Genomic DNA, 16,098 nt, shown 5'->3' with positions numbered 1-16,098 from the left:
ATTTATTTTTACTGTAGCAAATTTCTTCAGTTTGTTGTTATGTTCATCTTGCTGCCATTGGGATGTTTGTCTTCTTGACTGCAACATGTGTCTACTTTAAAAAGTCAAACAGATGTCCAGATGGATCAGGTAACTCTGCCCCACACATGCTGCTAGTACTCCTGGGCTGATAGTTCAAATGCACATTAATTACTGCATACACATATACATGGGCAAGTAAATGGCTTGCGCCACTGTGCAACAATGATGGGCTCTTGGACTAGAGGCGGGAACTCTTCCCTGCAGAAATTTGCACAGGCTGGGAGATTCTACCTTTAATGTGGGGGTAGCGTCACTTGTGTGGGCATTGGTGGTATAGTGGTAGCATAGCTGCTTGCCATGCAGTTGACCTGGGTTCAATTCCCAGCCAGTGCATTGATTGCTGTTTTTGTTATGTTCAGTAACCTTCTTGTGTCAAAGTATTTCATTAAAACATGTAGAGTGTCAACGTAAAAAGCCCAATGTCGATCTATGACAAGGAAAGCTTAGCTCAAAATACTGAAATGCTGGCGTTTTCGTCTTGTAAGAGAAATCATTCAATGCTGAGAGATGCTTTCATTCATTGGGTTATCTTCTTTAGGATGTGGTCAACACGCAAGGTTGGTCTCTCTTTGAAAAATGGTTCAGGATGTGTGTCATTGTAGGTTAAACTAGTGTTTCATGCCAGTTTCCTTTTGAACATAGAGGATTCCCTGACCGGGAATTGAACCCGGACCGTGGCGGTGAAAGCGCCAAATCCTAGCCATTAGACCATCAGGGAAATTTTCCTGTGGAAATGTTTCAAGAGAGTTGGCGTTGGTAGCATAGGGGATGTCATAGCTGGGCGGGTGAATGGCTTGGGCTACTGTGCAACAATGATGGGTTCTTGGACTGGATGTGGGGACTCTCCCTTGCACAACTTTGCACAGTCTTAGACATTCTAGTTTTAATGCGGTGTCCTTTTGACACAGTAGGCATTCGTGGTATAGTGGTAGCATAGCTGCCTTCCAAGCAGTTGACCTGGGTTCAATTCCCTGCCAATGCATTGTTTAGTGTTTTTGAGAATTAAACTTCATGCTAAATATTATTCAAATAAAACCTGTAAAATGTCAACCTGTAATGTCTAATGTTGATCCAAGACATGGAAAACATAGCCCACACACTACTGAAGTGTCGAATTTTCCATCTTCATGTCTATATTGCCAGAGAAATCATTCAATGCTGAGAAATGTTTGCTTCTCTTGGAATCCCTTGTTTAGAATGTGTTCAAATGACAAGGTTGGTTCAAGTCTTAGATAAGTCTCTATTGAAAAGTGGTTTATAATGTGTGTCATTATGTGCATAGGCTAAACTAGGGTTTCAGGTGAGTTCTCCTTTAAACATGGTGGATTCCCTGACCGGGACTTGAACCCGGACCGTGGCGGTGAGAGCGCCAAATCCTAGCCCTTAGACCATCAGGGAAATGCTGCAAGAACCAAACAACATTTTTAACAGACTACAAGAATTCGCATACGTTGCAAAAGACTGCAATTTTGATGTGGCCTTGTTGTAGATATTTCTGATTTTTGGAACAGTGCCCATTTATTTTTACTGTAGCAAATTTCTTCAGTTTGTTGTGTTGTTCATCTTGCTGCCATTGGGATGTTTGTCTTCTTGACTGCAACATGTGTCTACTTTAAAAAGTCAAACAGATGTCCAGATGGATCAGATAACTCTGCCCCACACATGCTGCTAGTACTCCTGGGCTGATAGTTCAAATGCACATTAATTACTGCATAAACATATACATGGGCAAGTAAATGGCTTGCGCCACTGTGCAACAATGATGGGCTCTTGGACTAGAGGCGGGAACTCTTCCCTGCAGAAATTTGCACAGGCTGGGAGATTCTACCTTTAATGTGGGGGTAGCATCACTTGTGTGGGCATTGGTGGTATAGTGGTAGCATAGCTGCTTGCCATGCAGTTGACCTGGGTTCAATTCCCAGCCAATGCATTGATTGCTGTTTTTGTTATGTTCAGTAACCTTGTGTCAAAGTATTTCATTAAAACATGTAGAGTGTCAACGTAAAAAGCCCAATGTCGATCTATGACAAGGAAAGCTTAGCTCACACTACTGAAATGCTGGCGTTTTCGTCTTGTAAGAGAAATCATTCAATGCTGAGAGATGCTTTCATTCATTGGGTTATCTTCTTTAGGATGTGGTCAACACGCAAGGTTGGTCTCTCTTTGAAAAATGGTTCAGGATGTGTGTCATTGTAGGTTAAACTAGTGTTTCATGCCAGTTTCCTTTTGAACATAGAGGATTCCCTGACCGGGAATTGAACCCGGACCGTGGCGGTGAAAGCGCCAAATCCTAGCCATTAGACCATCAGGGAAATTCTCCTGTGGAAATTTTTCAAGAGAGTTGGCATTGGTAGCATAGGGGATGTCATAGCTGGGCGGGTGAATGGCTTGGGCTACTGTGCAACAATGATGGGTTCTTGGACTGGATGTGGGGACTCTTCCTTGCACAACTTTGCACAGTCTTAGACATTCTAGTTTTAATGCGGTGTCCTTTTGACACAGTAGGCATTGGTGGTATAGTGGTAGCATAGCTGCCTTCCAAGCAGTTGACCTGGGTTCAATTCCCAGCCAATGCATTGTTTAGTGTTTTTGAGAATTAAACTTCATGCTAAATATTATTCAAATAAAACCTGTAAAATGTCAACCTGTAATGTCTAATGTTAATCCAAGACATGGAAAACATAGCCCACACACTACTGAAGTGTCGAATTTTCCATCTTCATGTCTATATTGCCAGAGAAATCATTCAATGCTGAGAAATGTTTGCTTCTCTTGGAATCCCTTGTTTAGAATGTGTTCAAATGACAACGTTGGTTCAAGTCTTAGATAAGTCTCTATTGAAAAGTGGTTTATGTGTGTCATTATGTGCATAGGCTAAACTAGGGTTTCAGGTGAGTTCTCCTTTAAACATGGTGGATTCCCTGACCGGGAATTGAACCCGGACCGTGGCGTTGAGAGCGCCAAATCCTAGCCATTAGACCATCAGGGAAATTCCTGCATGAAGCAAACAACATTTTTAACAGACTACAAGAATTAGCATACGTTGCAAAAGACTGCAATTTTGATGTGGCCTTGTTGTAGATATTTCTGATTTTTGGAACAGTGCCCATTTATTTTTACTGTAGCAAATTTCTTCAGTTTGTTGTGTTGTTCATCTTGCTGCCATTGGGATGTTTGTCTTCTTGACTGCAACATGTGTCTACTTTAAAAAGTCAAACAGATGTCCATATGGATCAGGTAACTCTGCCCCACACATGCTGCTAGTACTCCTGGGCTGATAGTTCAAATGCACATTAATTACTGCATAAACATATACATGGGCAAGTAAATGGCTTGTGCCACTGTGCAACAATGATGGGCTCTTGGACTAGAGGCGGGAACTCTTCCCTGCAGAAATTTGTACAGGCTGGGAGATTCTACCTTTAATGTGGGGGTAGCATCACTTGTGTGGGCATTGGTGGTATAGTGGTAGCATAGCTGCTTGCCATGCAGTTGACCTGGGTTCAATTCCCAGCCAATGCATTGATTGCTGTTTTTGTTATGTTCAGTAACCTTCTTGTGTCAAGGTATTTCATTAAAACATGTAGAGTGTCAACGTAAAAAGCCCAATGTCGATCTATGACAAGGAAAGCTTAGCTCACACTACTGAAATGCTGGCGTTTTCGTCTTGTAAGAGAAATCATTCAATGCTGAGAGATGCTTTCATTCATTGGGTTATCTTCTTTAGGATGTGGTCAACACGCAAGGTTGGTCTCTCTTTGAAAAATGGTTCAGGATGTGTGTCATTGTAGGTTAAACTAGTGTTTCATGCCAGTTACCCTTTGAACATAGAGGATTCCCTGACCGGGAATTGAACCCGGACCGTGGCGGTAAAAGCGCCAAATCCTAGCCATTAGACCATCAGGGAAATTCTCCTGTAGAAATGCTTCAAGAGAGTTGGCATTGGTGGCATAGGGGATGTCATAGCTGGGCGGGTGAATGGCTTGGGCTACTGTGCAACAATGATGGGTTCTTGGACTGGATGTGGGGACTCTTCCTTGCACAACTTTGCACAGTCTTAGACATTCTAGTTTTAATGCGGTGTCCTTTTGACACAGTGTGCATTGGTGGTATAGTGGTAGCATAGCTGCCTTCCAAGCAGTTGACCTGGGTTCAATTCCCAGCCAATGCATTGTTTAGTGTTTTTGAGAATTAAACTTCATGCTAAATATTATTGAAATAAAACCTGTAAAATGTCAACCTGTAATGTCTAATGTTGATCCAAGACATGGAAAACATAGCCCACACACTACTGAAGTGTCGAATTTTCCATCTTTATGTCTATATTGCCAGAGAAATCATTCAATGCTGAGAAATGTTTGCTTCTCTTGGAATCCCTTGTTTAGAATGTGTTCAAATGACAAGGTTGGTTCAAGTCTTAGATAAGTCTCTATTGAAAAGTGGTTTATAATGTGTGTCATTATGTGCATAGGCTAAACTAGGGTTTCAGGTGAGTTCTCCTATAAACATGGTGGATTCCCTGACCGGGAATTGAACCCAGACCGTGGCGGTGAGAGCGCCAAATCCTAGCCATTAGACCATCAGGGAGATGCCTGCATGAAGCAAACAACATTTTTAACAGACTACAAGAATTCGCATACGTTGCAAAAGACTGCAATTTTGATGTGGCCTTGTTGTAGATATTTCTGATTTTTGGAACAGTGCCCATTTATTTTTACTGTAGCAAATTTCTTCAGTTTGTTGTGTTGTTCATCTTGCTGCCATTGGGATGTTTGTCTTCTTGACTGCAACATGTGTCTACTTTAAAAAGTCAAACAGATGTCCAGATGGATCAGGTAACTCTGCCACACACTTTCTGCTAGTACTCCTGGGCTGATAGTTCAAATGCACATTAATTACTGCATAAACATATACATGGGCAAGTAAATGGCTTGTGCCACTGTGCAACAATGATGGGCTCTTGGACTAGAGGCGGGAACTCTTCCCTGCAGAAATTTGCACAGGCTGGGAGATTCTACCTTTAATGTGGGGGTAGCATCACTTGAGTGGGCATTGGTGGTATAGTGGTAGCATAGCTGCTTGCCATGCAGTTGACCTGGGTTCAATTCCCAGCCAATGCATTGATTGCTGTTTTTGCTATGTTCAGTAACCTTCTTGTGTCAAAGTATTTCAATAAAACATGTAGAGTGTCAACGTAAAAAGCCCAATGTCGATCTATGACAAGGAAAGCTTAGCTCACACTACTGAAATGCTGCTGTTTTCGTCTTGTAAGAGAAATCATTCAATGCTGAGAGATGCTTTCATTCATTGGGTTATCTTCTTTAGGATGTGGTCAACACGCAAGGTTGGTCTCTCTTTGAAAAATGGTTCAGGATGTGTGTCATTGTAGGTTAAACTAGTGTTTCATGCCAGTTTCCTTTTGAACATAGAGGATTCCCTGACCGGGAATTGAACCCGGACCGTGGCGGTGAAAGCGCCAAATCCTAGCCATTAGACCATCAGGGAAATTCTCCTGTAGAAATGCTTCAAGAGAGTTGGCATTGGTGGCATAGGGGATGTCATAGCTGGGCGGGTGAATGGCTTGGGCTACTGTGCAACAATGATGGGTTCTTGGACTGGATGTGGGGACTCTTCCTTGCACAACTTTGCACAGTCTTAGACATTCTAGTTTTAATGCGGTGTCCTTTTGACACAGTGGGCATTGGTGGTATAGTGGTAGCATAGCTGCCTTCCAAGCAGTTGACCTGGGTTCAATTCCCAGCCAATGCATTGATTAGTGTTTTTGAGAATTAAACTTCATGCTAAATATTATTGAAATAAAACCTGTAAAATGTCAACCTGTAATGTCTAATGTTGATCCAAGACATGGAAAACATAGCCCACACACTACTGAAGTGTCGAATTTTCCATCTTTATGTCTATATTGCCAGAGAAATCATTCAATGCTGAGAAATGTTTGCTTCTCTTGGAATCCCTTGTTTAGAATGTGTTCAAATGACAAGGTTGGTTCAAGTCTTAGATAAGTCTCTATTGAAAAGTGGTTTATAATGTGTGTCATTATGTGCATAGGCTAAACTAGGGTTTCAGGTGAGTTCTCCTATAAACATGGTGGATTCCCTGACCGGGAATTGAACCCAGACCGTGTCGGTGAGAGCGCCAAATCCTAGCCATTAGACCATCAGCGAAATGCCTGCATGAAGCAAACAACATTTTTAACAGACTACAAGAATTAGCATACGTTGCAAAAGACTGCAATTTTGATGTGGCCTTGTTGTAGATATTTCTGATTTTTGGAACAGTGCCCATTTATTTTTACTGTAGCAAATTTCTTCAGTTTGTTGTGTTGTTCATCTTGCTGCCATTGGGATGTTTGTCTTCTTGACTGCAACATGTGTCTACTTTAAAAAGTCAAACAGATGTCCAGATGGATCAGGTAACTCTGCCCCACACATGCTGCTAGTACTCCTGGGCTGATAGTTCAAATGCACATTAATTACTGCATAAACATATACATGGGCAAGTAAATGGCTTGTGCCACTGTGCAACAATGATGGACTCTTGGACTAGAGGCGGGAACTCTTCCCTGCAGAAATTTGCACAGGCTGGGAGATTCTACCTTTAATGTGGGGGTAGCATCACTTGTGTGGGCATTGGTGGTATAGTGGTAGCATAGCTGCTTGCCATGCAGTTGACCTGGGTTCAATTCCCAGCCAATGCATTGATTGCTGTTTTTGTTATGTTCAGTAACCTTCTTGTGTCAAAGTATTTCATTAAAACATGTAGAGTGTCAACGTAAAAAGCCCAATGTCGATCTATGACAAGGAAAGCTTAGCTCACACTACAGAAATGCTGGCGTTTTCGTCTTGTAAGAGAAATCATTCAATGCTGAGAGATGCTTTCATTCATTGGGTTATCTTCTTTAGGATGTGGTCAACACGCAAGGTTGGTCTCTCTTTGAAAAATGGTTCAGGATGTGTGTCTTTGTAGGTTAAACTAGTGTTTCATGCCAGTTTCCTTTTGAACATAGAGGATTCCCTGACCGGGAATTGAACCCGGACCGTGGCGGTGAAAGCGCCAAATCCTAGCCATTAGACCATCAGGGAAATTCTCCTGTAGAAATGCTTCAAGAGAGTTGGCATTGGTGGCATAGGGGATGTCATAGCTGGGCGGGTGAATGGCTTGGGCTACTGTGCAACAATGATGGGTTCTTGGACTGGATGTGGGGACTCTTCCTTGCACAACTTTGCACAGTCTTAGACATTCTAGTTTTAATGCGGTGTCCTTTTGACACAGTGGGCATTGGTGGTATAGTGGTAGCATAGCTGCCTTCCAAGCAGTTGACCTGGGTGCAATTCCCAGCCAATGCATTGATTAGAGTTTTTGAGAATTAAACTTCATGCCAAATATTATTGAAATAAAACCTGTACAATGTCAACCTGTAATGTCTGTTGATCCAAGACATGGAAAACATAGCCCACACACTACTGAAGTGTTGAATTTTCCATCTTCATGTCTATATTGCCAGAGAAATCATTCAATGCTGAGAAATGTTGGCTTCTCTTGGAATCCCTTGTTTAGAATGTGTTCAAATGACAAGGTTGGTTCAAGTCTTAGATAAGTCTCTATTGAAAAGTGGTTTATAATGTGTGTCATTATGTGCATAGGCTTAACTAGGGTTTCAGGTGAGTTCTCCTATAAACATGGTGGATTCCCTGACCGGGAATTGAACCCGGACCGTGGCGGTGAGAGCGCCAAATCCTAGCCATTAGACCATCAGGGAAACGCCTGCATGAAGCAAACAACATTTTTAACAGACTACAAGAATTCGCATACGTTGCAAAAGACTGCAATTTTGATGTGGCCTTGTTGTAGATATTTCTGATTTTTGGAACAGTGCCCATTTATTTTTACCGTAGCAAATTTCTTCAGTTTGTTGTGTTGTTCATCTTGCTGCCATTGGGATGTTTGTCTTCTTGACTGCAACATGTGTCTACTTTAAAAAGTCAAACAGATGTCCAGATGGATCAGATAACTCTGCCCCACACATGCTGCTAGTACTCCTGGGCTGATAGTTCAAATGCACATTAATTACTGCATAAACATATACATGGGCAAGTAAATGGCTTGTGCCACTGTGCAACAATGATGGGCTCTTGGACTAGAGGCGGGAACTCTTCTCTGCAGAAATTTGCACAGGCTGGGAGATTCTACCTTTAATGTGGGGGTAGCATCACTTGTGTGGGCATTGGTGGTATAGTGGTAGCATAGCTGCTTGCCATGCAGTTGACCTGGGTTCAATTCCCAGCCAATGCATTGATTGCTGATTTTGTTATCTTCAGTAACCTTCTTGTGTCAAAGTATTTCATTAAAACATGTAGAGTGTCAACGTAAAAAGCCCAATGTCGATCTATGACAAGGAAAGCTTAGCTCACACTACTGAAATGCTGGCGTTTTCGTCTTGTAAGAGAAATCATTCAATGCTGAGAGATGCTTTCATTCATTGGGTTATCTTCTTTAGGATGTGGTCAACACGCAAGGTTGGTCTCTCTTTGAAAAATGGTTCAGGATGTGTGTCATTGTAGGTTAAACTAGTGTTTCATGCCAGTTTCCTTTTGAACATACACTGTAAACAAAAACCCGTAGTTTTTACGGTAAAACGCTGGCAGCTGTGGTTGCCAGAAAAATACCGTAAAAACTACGGTGAAACATTTTTTCATTTTACGGCATGAACATATTTTTTTTGTAGATTTTACGATCAAAAACTGTCGTACAGTCAATATTTCACTGTGGAAAAAAATGTTTTTACTTGATGAAAAATCAAAATTTCACTGTAGAAAAAATTGTTTTTACTTGAAGAAAAATCAGAATTTCACTGTAGAAAAAATGTTTTTACTTGATGAAAAATCAATATTTCACTTTAGAAAAAAATGTTTTTACTTGAAGAAAAATAAAAAATAAACCATAATTTTTACGGTAAAACGCTGTCAGCTGTGGTTGCCAGAAAAGTACCGTAAAAATTACGGTGAAACATTTTTCCATTTTTACGGCATGAACATATTTTTGCTGTTGATTTCACGCTAAAAAAAAACTGTCATACAGTTGACATTTCACTCTAGAAAAAAAATGTTTTTCCTTAAAGGAAAAAAAAAAAATCAATATTTCACCCTTAATAAACAATAAAATAAAGCTAAGTCAATAAAAACAAAAATTTTTCCCTGTAAAGGTTACAATGAAAATGATTTTATAAAAGAAAATTCTGTAAAATTACTATAACTTTAACTTTTCTGAATGCTAATTTTATGATAAAATCCTGGCAGCTTAAATGACAAATTATTTATGTATAGAATTTTTTTTTAAATAGAATTAAAATATCTAACCAACTTTGTAGTTTAATTGCCGTTATCAGAAACTACAAAACTTTTCATACATCTGTACTTTTAGTCATTCTCATCTGCAAGCCTAATACACGAAGTATAGATTATTTAATACAGCACAAGTCAAAATGTCCACGTCAGATTTCAATTTAAGTATTTTATTTAATATCTGAAGAAGAACATCAGATATTTGGATTTTTCCACAAATAAACCAAATAATTTTCTCATTGACATCAAGAATAAGCAATTAAAAAAAAAGTTCTCTTACTTGTGGAAAACCAAACTAGAAGCATAACAATACACCCGCTCAGAGATGTAACTGCACATAAGCAGGTTCAAAGGTCAAGACCGATTAACTGTCAAAAAACATGGCGTCAACAAAGCTAAAAACTTACCAAAATCAAAATTTAAACCAAAAGAAAACATTACAATCCCACTTGAGGCACTGAGATAGCTGAGCAAGTCCTTCCAATTAGTTCTAATCAGTACTTCCACATAAAGTGTCTTATAAAATGCATCAAAATCAAAAACGTCCAACTCACATTCCAAACTGTAACGCTTCCATTAACAGAAGAACATCCTCAAAGTATGTAATCCAGCTCCAAGTTGTTCCACAAAAGATGGGTAGTTCTAGATCCATTCATGGTCAGCAATGTCTGTGATGAGACTTAGGACTCTGGGGTTGACTGAGAACACTTTTTTCTTCTTGCACTCAACCTTCGTGCCTCTCTCGGGATTAATCGAAAAGAAACACCTTCAAATAATGAAAAACACAAAATATAGAGGGTTTTAAACATCTGTGTTTTGATATCAAATTGCTAAATCTGACAAATTCACACAAAAATGTTTTAAAAAAATGCATGTTACCTTTGGAGGAACTCCAGTGTTGAACGAAGTTCCACAGGGTAGTGTATATTAAAACAGTAATAACTCCCAAACATTAGGCAAATGGCGGAGGTGAAGGATGAGATGTTGTCATTGACAATCTGCCTGTCGATGCTTAGCATGAATGTTTCAGCAGAGAAGCAGGAGGAACCTGAAAGAGAAAAAAATTGACAGAATCCTGATCAAAGGCTTGATACTAGTTGAGAAAGCGCAAAAAGAATGAAGGGGAGTGAGACACTTGTGGCACGCCACAAGAAATCACACAGCCCATCAAAAGTTGTCATGTGGTATTGTTAAAAAAAATCTTTCAATAAAGTTTTGCATGTGTATTATGGAAACACAGTTACTGTTAGCCAGTGTCAAGCACCTGGATATCAAACGTCTACAGTCATGTGGTTACACCAGAAAAAAAAAAGAAACTTTTTTTTAGTTACTTACCACAGACAATGATGAAGGGTGTTGGTGGTACGCTGTCCATCTCCACATCTTCTGAATGGCTTGTCATCTCAACACAGCGGAACAGAAGCCGTTCATTCTCATCAAAGTGAACCAGCAACAGAAGCAGCATCTCAATGATTTCTTGTGAGCCTCCGGTGGACTGACCTTTTTCCGTCTGAAGCTTGAGAAGAGCTTTCAGCACATGGTTGCGTTTTTTTGAATCAACACATTTGAGAAAGTTTAGCAGACGTGCCCCCTTTTTGTCAACATTAGCAAGGAAGGTCTCAATCAGATTAACACCAGTCAGTTTTTGGAAATGTTCTTTCATTCCAACCTCATTGAAGAGAAAAGGCCATTCCTCGCAGAGTTTCTGGATGCTTGCCCCTTTGTTGATGTCTTTACGCTGCGTATAGTAGGTGCACTTCACTAGTTCTTTCACAAGATCTACGCTGTAGTTCATTTTCTTGAACAGCTTCTTCATTTCTTCTTTTTTTTCAAGCTGACTCTCCACAGTTTCAGAGAGAGGCAAATACTTTGGCTCCCAGCTAACACAGCCATAAGTGTCTTGAACACTTGCTCTTTGTTCAGCAGGTATTTCATCTGTGTCATCATTATCTGACGCAGCTTTGCGTTTTATAACCTTTGGTGTGTTGGGTCGCTTGACATTTTCAACTCTTGACTGAAGTTGCTTTACTAGAGAATGATATCCTAGTCCAATAACATCACCATCAATCACATCTTGAAAAGACTTTGGATACCTGGCCACCATTTGTTTTGCTATTTCAGTAGTGTTTTGTTTAGTTGGATTCCTACAAAGCTTCATCATTTCAGAGACAACAATACGAACCATTGCTCGTCGTTGTCTTGCACTTGGTCTTTTCTGCCTTTCCAAGTTCTGTATCAGCTCTTCAGGAAACCTCTCCCAGGGTATTTCAAATCTATCTACCCAGTTTGGCATTGTTGGTGTTTGGATTCCTGAAGGTGATGAAGCGATGGTGGAAGACCCAGGTGAAGAAGAGATTGAAGGTGAAGATGAAAGGACACGCAATGGAGAGGAATGTCCAGCACTTGGTGTTGAGGTGCTTGAGGCTGTAAAATAAAATATAGCAATAGATTAAAGTAACAAATACTGCTGTAATGTATTAAGTGTTGTTGAGAAAACTTTAATTTACTTTTTTGTTCCAATAAACTCGTAAGGAAATAATTCTGATTTATTACTTTTTGAAGATCATTCACGATTTTTTTAACAGATGTGCGATTAATTAGGTTTTTTTAATAGATTCCCAGCACATTTTTTAAAAACTTTTTTCTGAATAGCAGATTTATTAAAGCATGGTTAAATAATAAAGATGACAACATGTTTGGATTGAGAAAAACTACTTTTAAACCCCCCCAACTTCTATAATCATGTTTAATAGGTTTGATCATGTTCAATAATAATCTTTTAAATTTACCATTTTGGGTCCAGGAAGCCACCAATCTTCTTGCTTGTATGGGCTTTAACACAGGCAGCAAATCATTTTCTGTGATATACTTCAAATCATCTCTAGTTGTTGCACCAAGTGTTTTCAAAGTTTCTTCAACCAATTGGACAAGTTCATCGGGAAGGTCTGGAAGCACTTCAGTTATTGCATCCCCCATGTTCTTCAGCAACTGTGATTCAGCCATATCTGTGAGGAGATACAGACATACGTTTGGTCTCCAGCCCAGCTGCATTAAGGCATTCAGTCTGACAAGATGCTGTGCTTCAGTGGAACAATCTGGTATCCGTTGTTCACATAAGATGACAATGGCCACAAGTCAATCAGTTCACTGATGAGTCTGCATTCTAATCTTCCAGTGTCATTTTTTATAGAGTACATGTTGTAGGAAGAAAGAAATTCTGCAACATGCATTTTCATCAGAAAATGAACAACAGAATCATCTTTAACAAAAATGAGGAGAAGTTGACCAAACTCCACTGAGTCATCATACTTGGTGACAACAAACTGTCCCTTCCTGTAAGTTATTCCATTGTACATGACATCAAGTGGGATCTTTGTGTTTCTTTCAGTAAAGCCAAAATGTAGAACTGCCGTTTTAACCTGTTCACTGTAAAGCTCTGAGTAAAATGGCGAGCCATCTCTCATTTGCAATGCTGGAGGGCTCATTGACCCAGCAGAAAGGAAAGCCTGGAGCATCTGATGTCTTTCTGAAAGAGTCAAACACAAATTTTTGAAGTTTTTAAGATGTCTGGTACATCTTTTGAAGTAACTATGTTTGCTCTCAAACCGCATTGTCCACAGTCTGATGAGTGGACCAAATTTTAGGATCAGTCCTGGATAATGTCGTAAGTAGTGGTGTTTAGGTCTTAAGTTGATGCTAGGAAACAGTGCCTTTCTGGTTTCTAAATATTCTTGGATGAGAACATCCAAATAGGTGACCTGAGCCTTGGAGATTTGCTGAGCACAAACCAAGTCAACAATGTTCTTGAGCTGCAAGGTTAATTGCCACACATCATCTTGTGGGTCCTGCACTTTGTCACCAATTATGAGAGGTAAAAGTCTCAAGAAGTTCCAATTTTGAACTGCTTGTCCACTAAGTTTCAAGGTTTTTGGACTCAGCTCAGAAGGTTTGGAGGAAGCATCAGTTCCTGTGTACTTAAATTGCTTGATGCGCCTGTTCAGAATTTTGTAAGTGAACCATTTTTTTGTGCTTATGAAGTACTTGAGGTAAAGAGCAAGATCGTAAGAGAGGACACCCTCAAAGATGTCATGACCGAGACATGGCGGCATGCCAGGTGTGCAAACATCAAAGTTTTGTAAAGAATTAAATACAGACCTGAACTTTATTCCATGCACTTCTGACACATCCTCTCTTTTCAACTGTTCTGTGGCAGATCTGTAGGTGTCTGGTGTTCGCGGAGCTCCACAGACTGTTGGATCAGCACCCTGAAATGTAGTTCGAGTTAACAGACAATATCTACAAAAGTACAGTGATGAACTGAAATTTTTCCGTAAAACCCCCAATACAATGAGAGCCCAGGTTGTCTCCAGCAATGCAGTAGAGAGTTCCCTTCACAACATTTTCATCTGCCATTGTTATCCCATTCTCCTCCAGCACCTTCAAATCAGTCATGAGTTCTGAAAAAACTCTGTCATGGCCAAATTCCTTGAAGTCTTTCTCTCTGCAGAGTAAAACTAGCTGCATATGATCAACATTTGATCGAGCATGGGGGGGGATGTTGAGTAGGGAAAAGTACACAGCTAAAACCTTGTGCCTCTTTTTGGCAGAACCAAGTGGGTTTACGACTTCAAATGCATCTTGGTATAGAACCAGCTTGAGACTGTTTGGATTTTCCTGAAAAAATGTGTTTGACAGAAACACATTACCATCACAACAGTCACTCAGAACATCCAGATTTGAGACATTAGGACCCATTGACATAAGACCCTGCCAAAAAGTGGATTCCAGCATGTTCTTCAGAGTTTTTAGTACAGGTACATAATAGGCAAATCTATCTGTCCTGTTCTCATCTCTACCCAAAAACACTTTCTGGGGTTCCACATATTTGAACACATTTTTAAAACATTGAACTCTTGAGTAAGCAGTCCTCATTGGCCCTGTATGACAAGCTGAAAACATGTCTGATTGTTTTACTGAATCACAGATTTTTTTAATGTCTTCATCTGAAACTGACATATCTTTTAGAAGTGAGCTTAGTTTATTAAGTGTGTACATCTGTCCTAATTCGTGAATGTTTTGTATTTCTTCAACAATGGTTTGAATGGTGGATGCAGGTAGAAGATGCTGTCCCTGTAGTTTAATATAAAACATACATACATTTCTAAGATAAAGGTCAACAAAATTGGACCCATCTATGCAAGAATTTTCTGCATTTGAGACACCGGTAACCTCCTGTAGGCTGTCACTTGTAGTTGGATTCTGTGACTGAGTCTCTGAGTTTGACCTGAAAATCACATTTTCTAAACGTTTGTGTTTTCTTGACATATGGGAGGTAAAAGTGGATTTAACAGAAAACACACTTTGGCATCCTTTCACTGGACAAGTCACATGTCGGCCCTCCTCTATGTGTTTCTTTAAATGTGCAACTAAAGCTTTTGTTCCCTCACACTGATGTTCACAAAGGGAGACGGTGCATTTGAATACGTCACACTTTACTTCCTGAAAGTTTCTTGTGGTGTCAATGTGATTGCGGTAAAAGTGAGATTTTAAAGCAGCATAGCCAGAAAACACTTGCTTACAACTTGGATCAACACATTTAAAAATACATCGCGGCTCATTACGATGCAGTCTGCAATATAAAACATAAGCTTTCACAGACTGAACAGATTCTCCGCATATGTTACAGTGATACATGCTATACCACCAAGAAGCAAAGTTAGCTAACCTCTCACAGCAGTGCTAACGAACAAAACGCATGCAACTTACACACTTTTCTTGTCGTGTCGGTGGAAAAAGAGCTGAAAATAAAATAAATTCAGTCCGCAACAGGCGGCGTGATGCCGATTCCGAAGAAAATCTTGAGCCGGTGACGAGCGGGAGGAACAGTCCGAGCAGTCCAAACTGTCTAAGCAGGAGCTCTGCTCAGGAGTCTGATGCAATGCGCTGATTGGCCCGTTTGAATTTAGGCGCCGTGGTGTATCAAGCTTTATTCACACCGCCTGCGATTCGCGCGTCAGGATCGGACAGAAGTGATCGGAGTTCAGCGTAAGATGAGCTTTGGGAGCAGCAGGGCAAGAGTTGAAATATCTGGACTTTGGCGAGGTTGCGGCGTTCATTCGTTGTTTTAACCAGCTGGCGCCGCGAGGTTGCCGGGTACTGAGGGGCGAAAGCAGGAAATACCCATAGCGCGCTGGCAGTGCCCGCCCCGCAGCTGCTCTCTGTATGCTTGTCAGTCAGCTAATCTAAGGAGGCAGCCTACTGCTTGTGCCTTTTCTGAACCTTGTAATATTTTTCTTATTTTAATTGAGACATTAATAAATAAAAAAGACCCTTATTGTTTCCACCTCTCGGGTTAATGTGTATGGAGTCCCTAACTGTTCATAATTAAATAAATAAATCTGAACATGTGAAAATACGCAATCAACCAATAAATCTCTCACAAACACACACACAAACATATATATATATATATATATATATATATATATATATATATATATATATATATATATATATATATATATATATATATATATATATATATATATATATCAATGTAGTTAGGGTGCTGCTGCTAATGTCTGAGTAGAGGAGTTGCCAATCACAAAAGTGTCTCCGCCTTGTCTGGTTTGATTGAAAGACAGACTCATTTGCT

The 16,098-nt window shown here is 40.1% G+C and overlaps 2 long non-coding RNA genes and 18 other non-coding genes across 20 annotated transcripts; 10 read left to right on the top strand and 10 right to left on the bottom strand.

Annotated features, from left to right (window-relative positions):
• Positions 1-343: 343 nt before the first annotated feature.
• Positions 344-414, top strand: trnag-gcc (transfer RNA glycine (anticodon GCC)). The gene has a single exon. It is a non-coding gene; the product is annotated as a tRNA-Gly (tRNA).
• A 313-nt stretch (positions 415-727) lies between these two features.
• Positions 728-799, bottom strand: trnae-uuc (transfer RNA glutamic acid (anticodon UUC)). The gene has a single exon. It is a non-coding gene; the product is annotated as a tRNA-Glu (tRNA).
• Positions 800-1,407: 608 nt separating this feature from the next.
• Positions 1,408-1,479, bottom strand: trnae-cuc (transfer RNA glutamic acid (anticodon CUC)). The gene has a single exon. It is a non-coding gene; the product is annotated as a tRNA-Glu (tRNA).
• Positions 1,480-1,940: 461 nt separating this feature from the next.
• Positions 1,941-2,011, top strand: trnag-gcc (transfer RNA glycine (anticodon GCC)). Its single transcript has one exon. It is a non-coding gene; the product is annotated as a tRNA-Gly (tRNA).
• Positions 2,012-2,321: 310 nt separating this feature from the next.
• Positions 2,322-2,393, bottom strand: trnae-uuc (transfer RNA glutamic acid (anticodon UUC)). Its single transcript has one exon. It is a non-coding gene; the product is annotated as a tRNA-Glu (tRNA).
• A 193-nt stretch (positions 2,394-2,586) lies between these two features.
• trnag-ucc (transfer RNA glycine (anticodon UCC)) lies at positions 2,587-2,657 on the top strand. Its single transcript has one exon. It is a non-coding gene; the product is annotated as a tRNA-Gly (tRNA).
• Positions 2,658-2,998: 341 nt separating this feature from the next.
• trnae-cuc (transfer RNA glutamic acid (anticodon CUC)) lies at positions 2,999-3,070 on the bottom strand. The gene has a single exon. It is a non-coding gene; the product is annotated as a tRNA-Glu (tRNA).
• A 462-nt stretch (positions 3,071-3,532) lies between these two features.
• trnag-gcc (transfer RNA glycine (anticodon GCC)) lies at positions 3,533-3,603 on the top strand. Its single transcript has one exon. It is a non-coding gene; the product is annotated as a tRNA-Gly (tRNA).
• A 578-nt stretch (positions 3,604-4,181) lies between these two features.
• trnag-ucc (transfer RNA glycine (anticodon UCC)) lies at positions 4,182-4,252 on the top strand. Its single transcript has one exon. It is a non-coding gene; the product is annotated as a tRNA-Gly (tRNA).
• A 344-nt stretch (positions 4,253-4,596) lies between these two features.
• On the bottom strand, positions 4,597-4,668 carry trnae-cuc (transfer RNA glutamic acid (anticodon CUC)). The gene has a single exon. It is a non-coding gene; the product is annotated as a tRNA-Glu (tRNA).
• A 462-nt stretch (positions 4,669-5,130) lies between these two features.
• Positions 5,131-5,201, top strand: trnag-gcc (transfer RNA glycine (anticodon GCC)). Its single transcript has one exon. It is a non-coding gene; the product is annotated as a tRNA-Gly (tRNA).
• A 313-nt stretch (positions 5,202-5,514) lies between these two features.
• On the bottom strand, positions 5,515-5,586 carry trnae-uuc (transfer RNA glutamic acid (anticodon UUC)). The gene has a single exon. It is a non-coding gene; the product is annotated as a tRNA-Glu (tRNA).
• Positions 5,587-5,779: 193 nt separating this feature from the next.
• trnag-ucc (transfer RNA glycine (anticodon UCC)) lies at positions 5,780-5,850 on the top strand. Its single transcript has one exon. It is a non-coding gene; the product is annotated as a tRNA-Gly (tRNA).
• An 878-nt stretch (positions 5,851-6,728) lies between these two features.
• trnag-gcc (transfer RNA glycine (anticodon GCC)) lies at positions 6,729-6,799 on the top strand. Its single transcript has one exon. It is a non-coding gene; the product is annotated as a tRNA-Gly (tRNA).
• Positions 6,800-7,112: 313 nt separating this feature from the next.
• trnae-uuc (transfer RNA glutamic acid (anticodon UUC)) lies at positions 7,113-7,184 on the bottom strand. Its single transcript has one exon. It is a non-coding gene; the product is annotated as a tRNA-Glu (tRNA).
• A 193-nt stretch (positions 7,185-7,377) lies between these two features.
• Positions 7,378-7,448, top strand: trnag-ucc (transfer RNA glycine (anticodon UCC)). Its single transcript has one exon. It is a non-coding gene; the product is annotated as a tRNA-Gly (tRNA).
• Positions 7,449-7,789: 341 nt separating this feature from the next.
• On the bottom strand, positions 7,790-7,861 carry trnae-cuc (transfer RNA glutamic acid (anticodon CUC)). Its single transcript has one exon. It is a non-coding gene; the product is annotated as a tRNA-Glu (tRNA).
• Positions 7,862-8,323: 462 nt separating this feature from the next.
• trnag-gcc (transfer RNA glycine (anticodon GCC)) lies at positions 8,324-8,394 on the top strand. Its single transcript has one exon. It is a non-coding gene; the product is annotated as a tRNA-Gly (tRNA).
• Positions 8,395-9,456: 1,062 nt separating this feature from the next.
• LOC144992980 (uncharacterized) lies at positions 9,457-10,643 on the bottom strand. Its single transcript, XR_013657011.1, has 2 exons — positions 10,323-10,643; positions 9,457-10,209 (listed from the first exon to the last, which is right to left on the bottom strand). It is a non-coding gene; the product is annotated as an uncharacterized LOC144992980 (long non-coding RNA).
• Positions 10,644-10,938: 295 nt separating this feature from the next.
• LOC110015774 (uncharacterized) lies at positions 10,939-13,737 on the bottom strand. Its single transcript, XR_013657003.1, has 3 exons — positions 13,599-13,737; positions 12,233-12,448; positions 10,939-11,867 (listed from the first exon to the last, which is right to left on the bottom strand). It is a non-coding gene; the product is annotated as an uncharacterized LOC110015774 (long non-coding RNA).
• Positions 13,738-16,098: the final 2,361 nt, after the last annotated feature.

This window comes from Oryzias latipes, chromosome 1 (genome assembly GCF_053564925.1).
Source record: "Oryzias latipes strain Hd-rR chromosome 1, Olatipes_Hd-rR_3.1".
Classification (NCBI taxonomy): domain Eukaryota; kingdom Metazoa; phylum Chordata; class Actinopteri; order Beloniformes; family Adrianichthyidae; genus Oryzias; species Oryzias latipes.
Note: the sequence above shows the minus strand (reverse complement) of the source record. Positions and strands in the feature narration are given on the sequence as shown.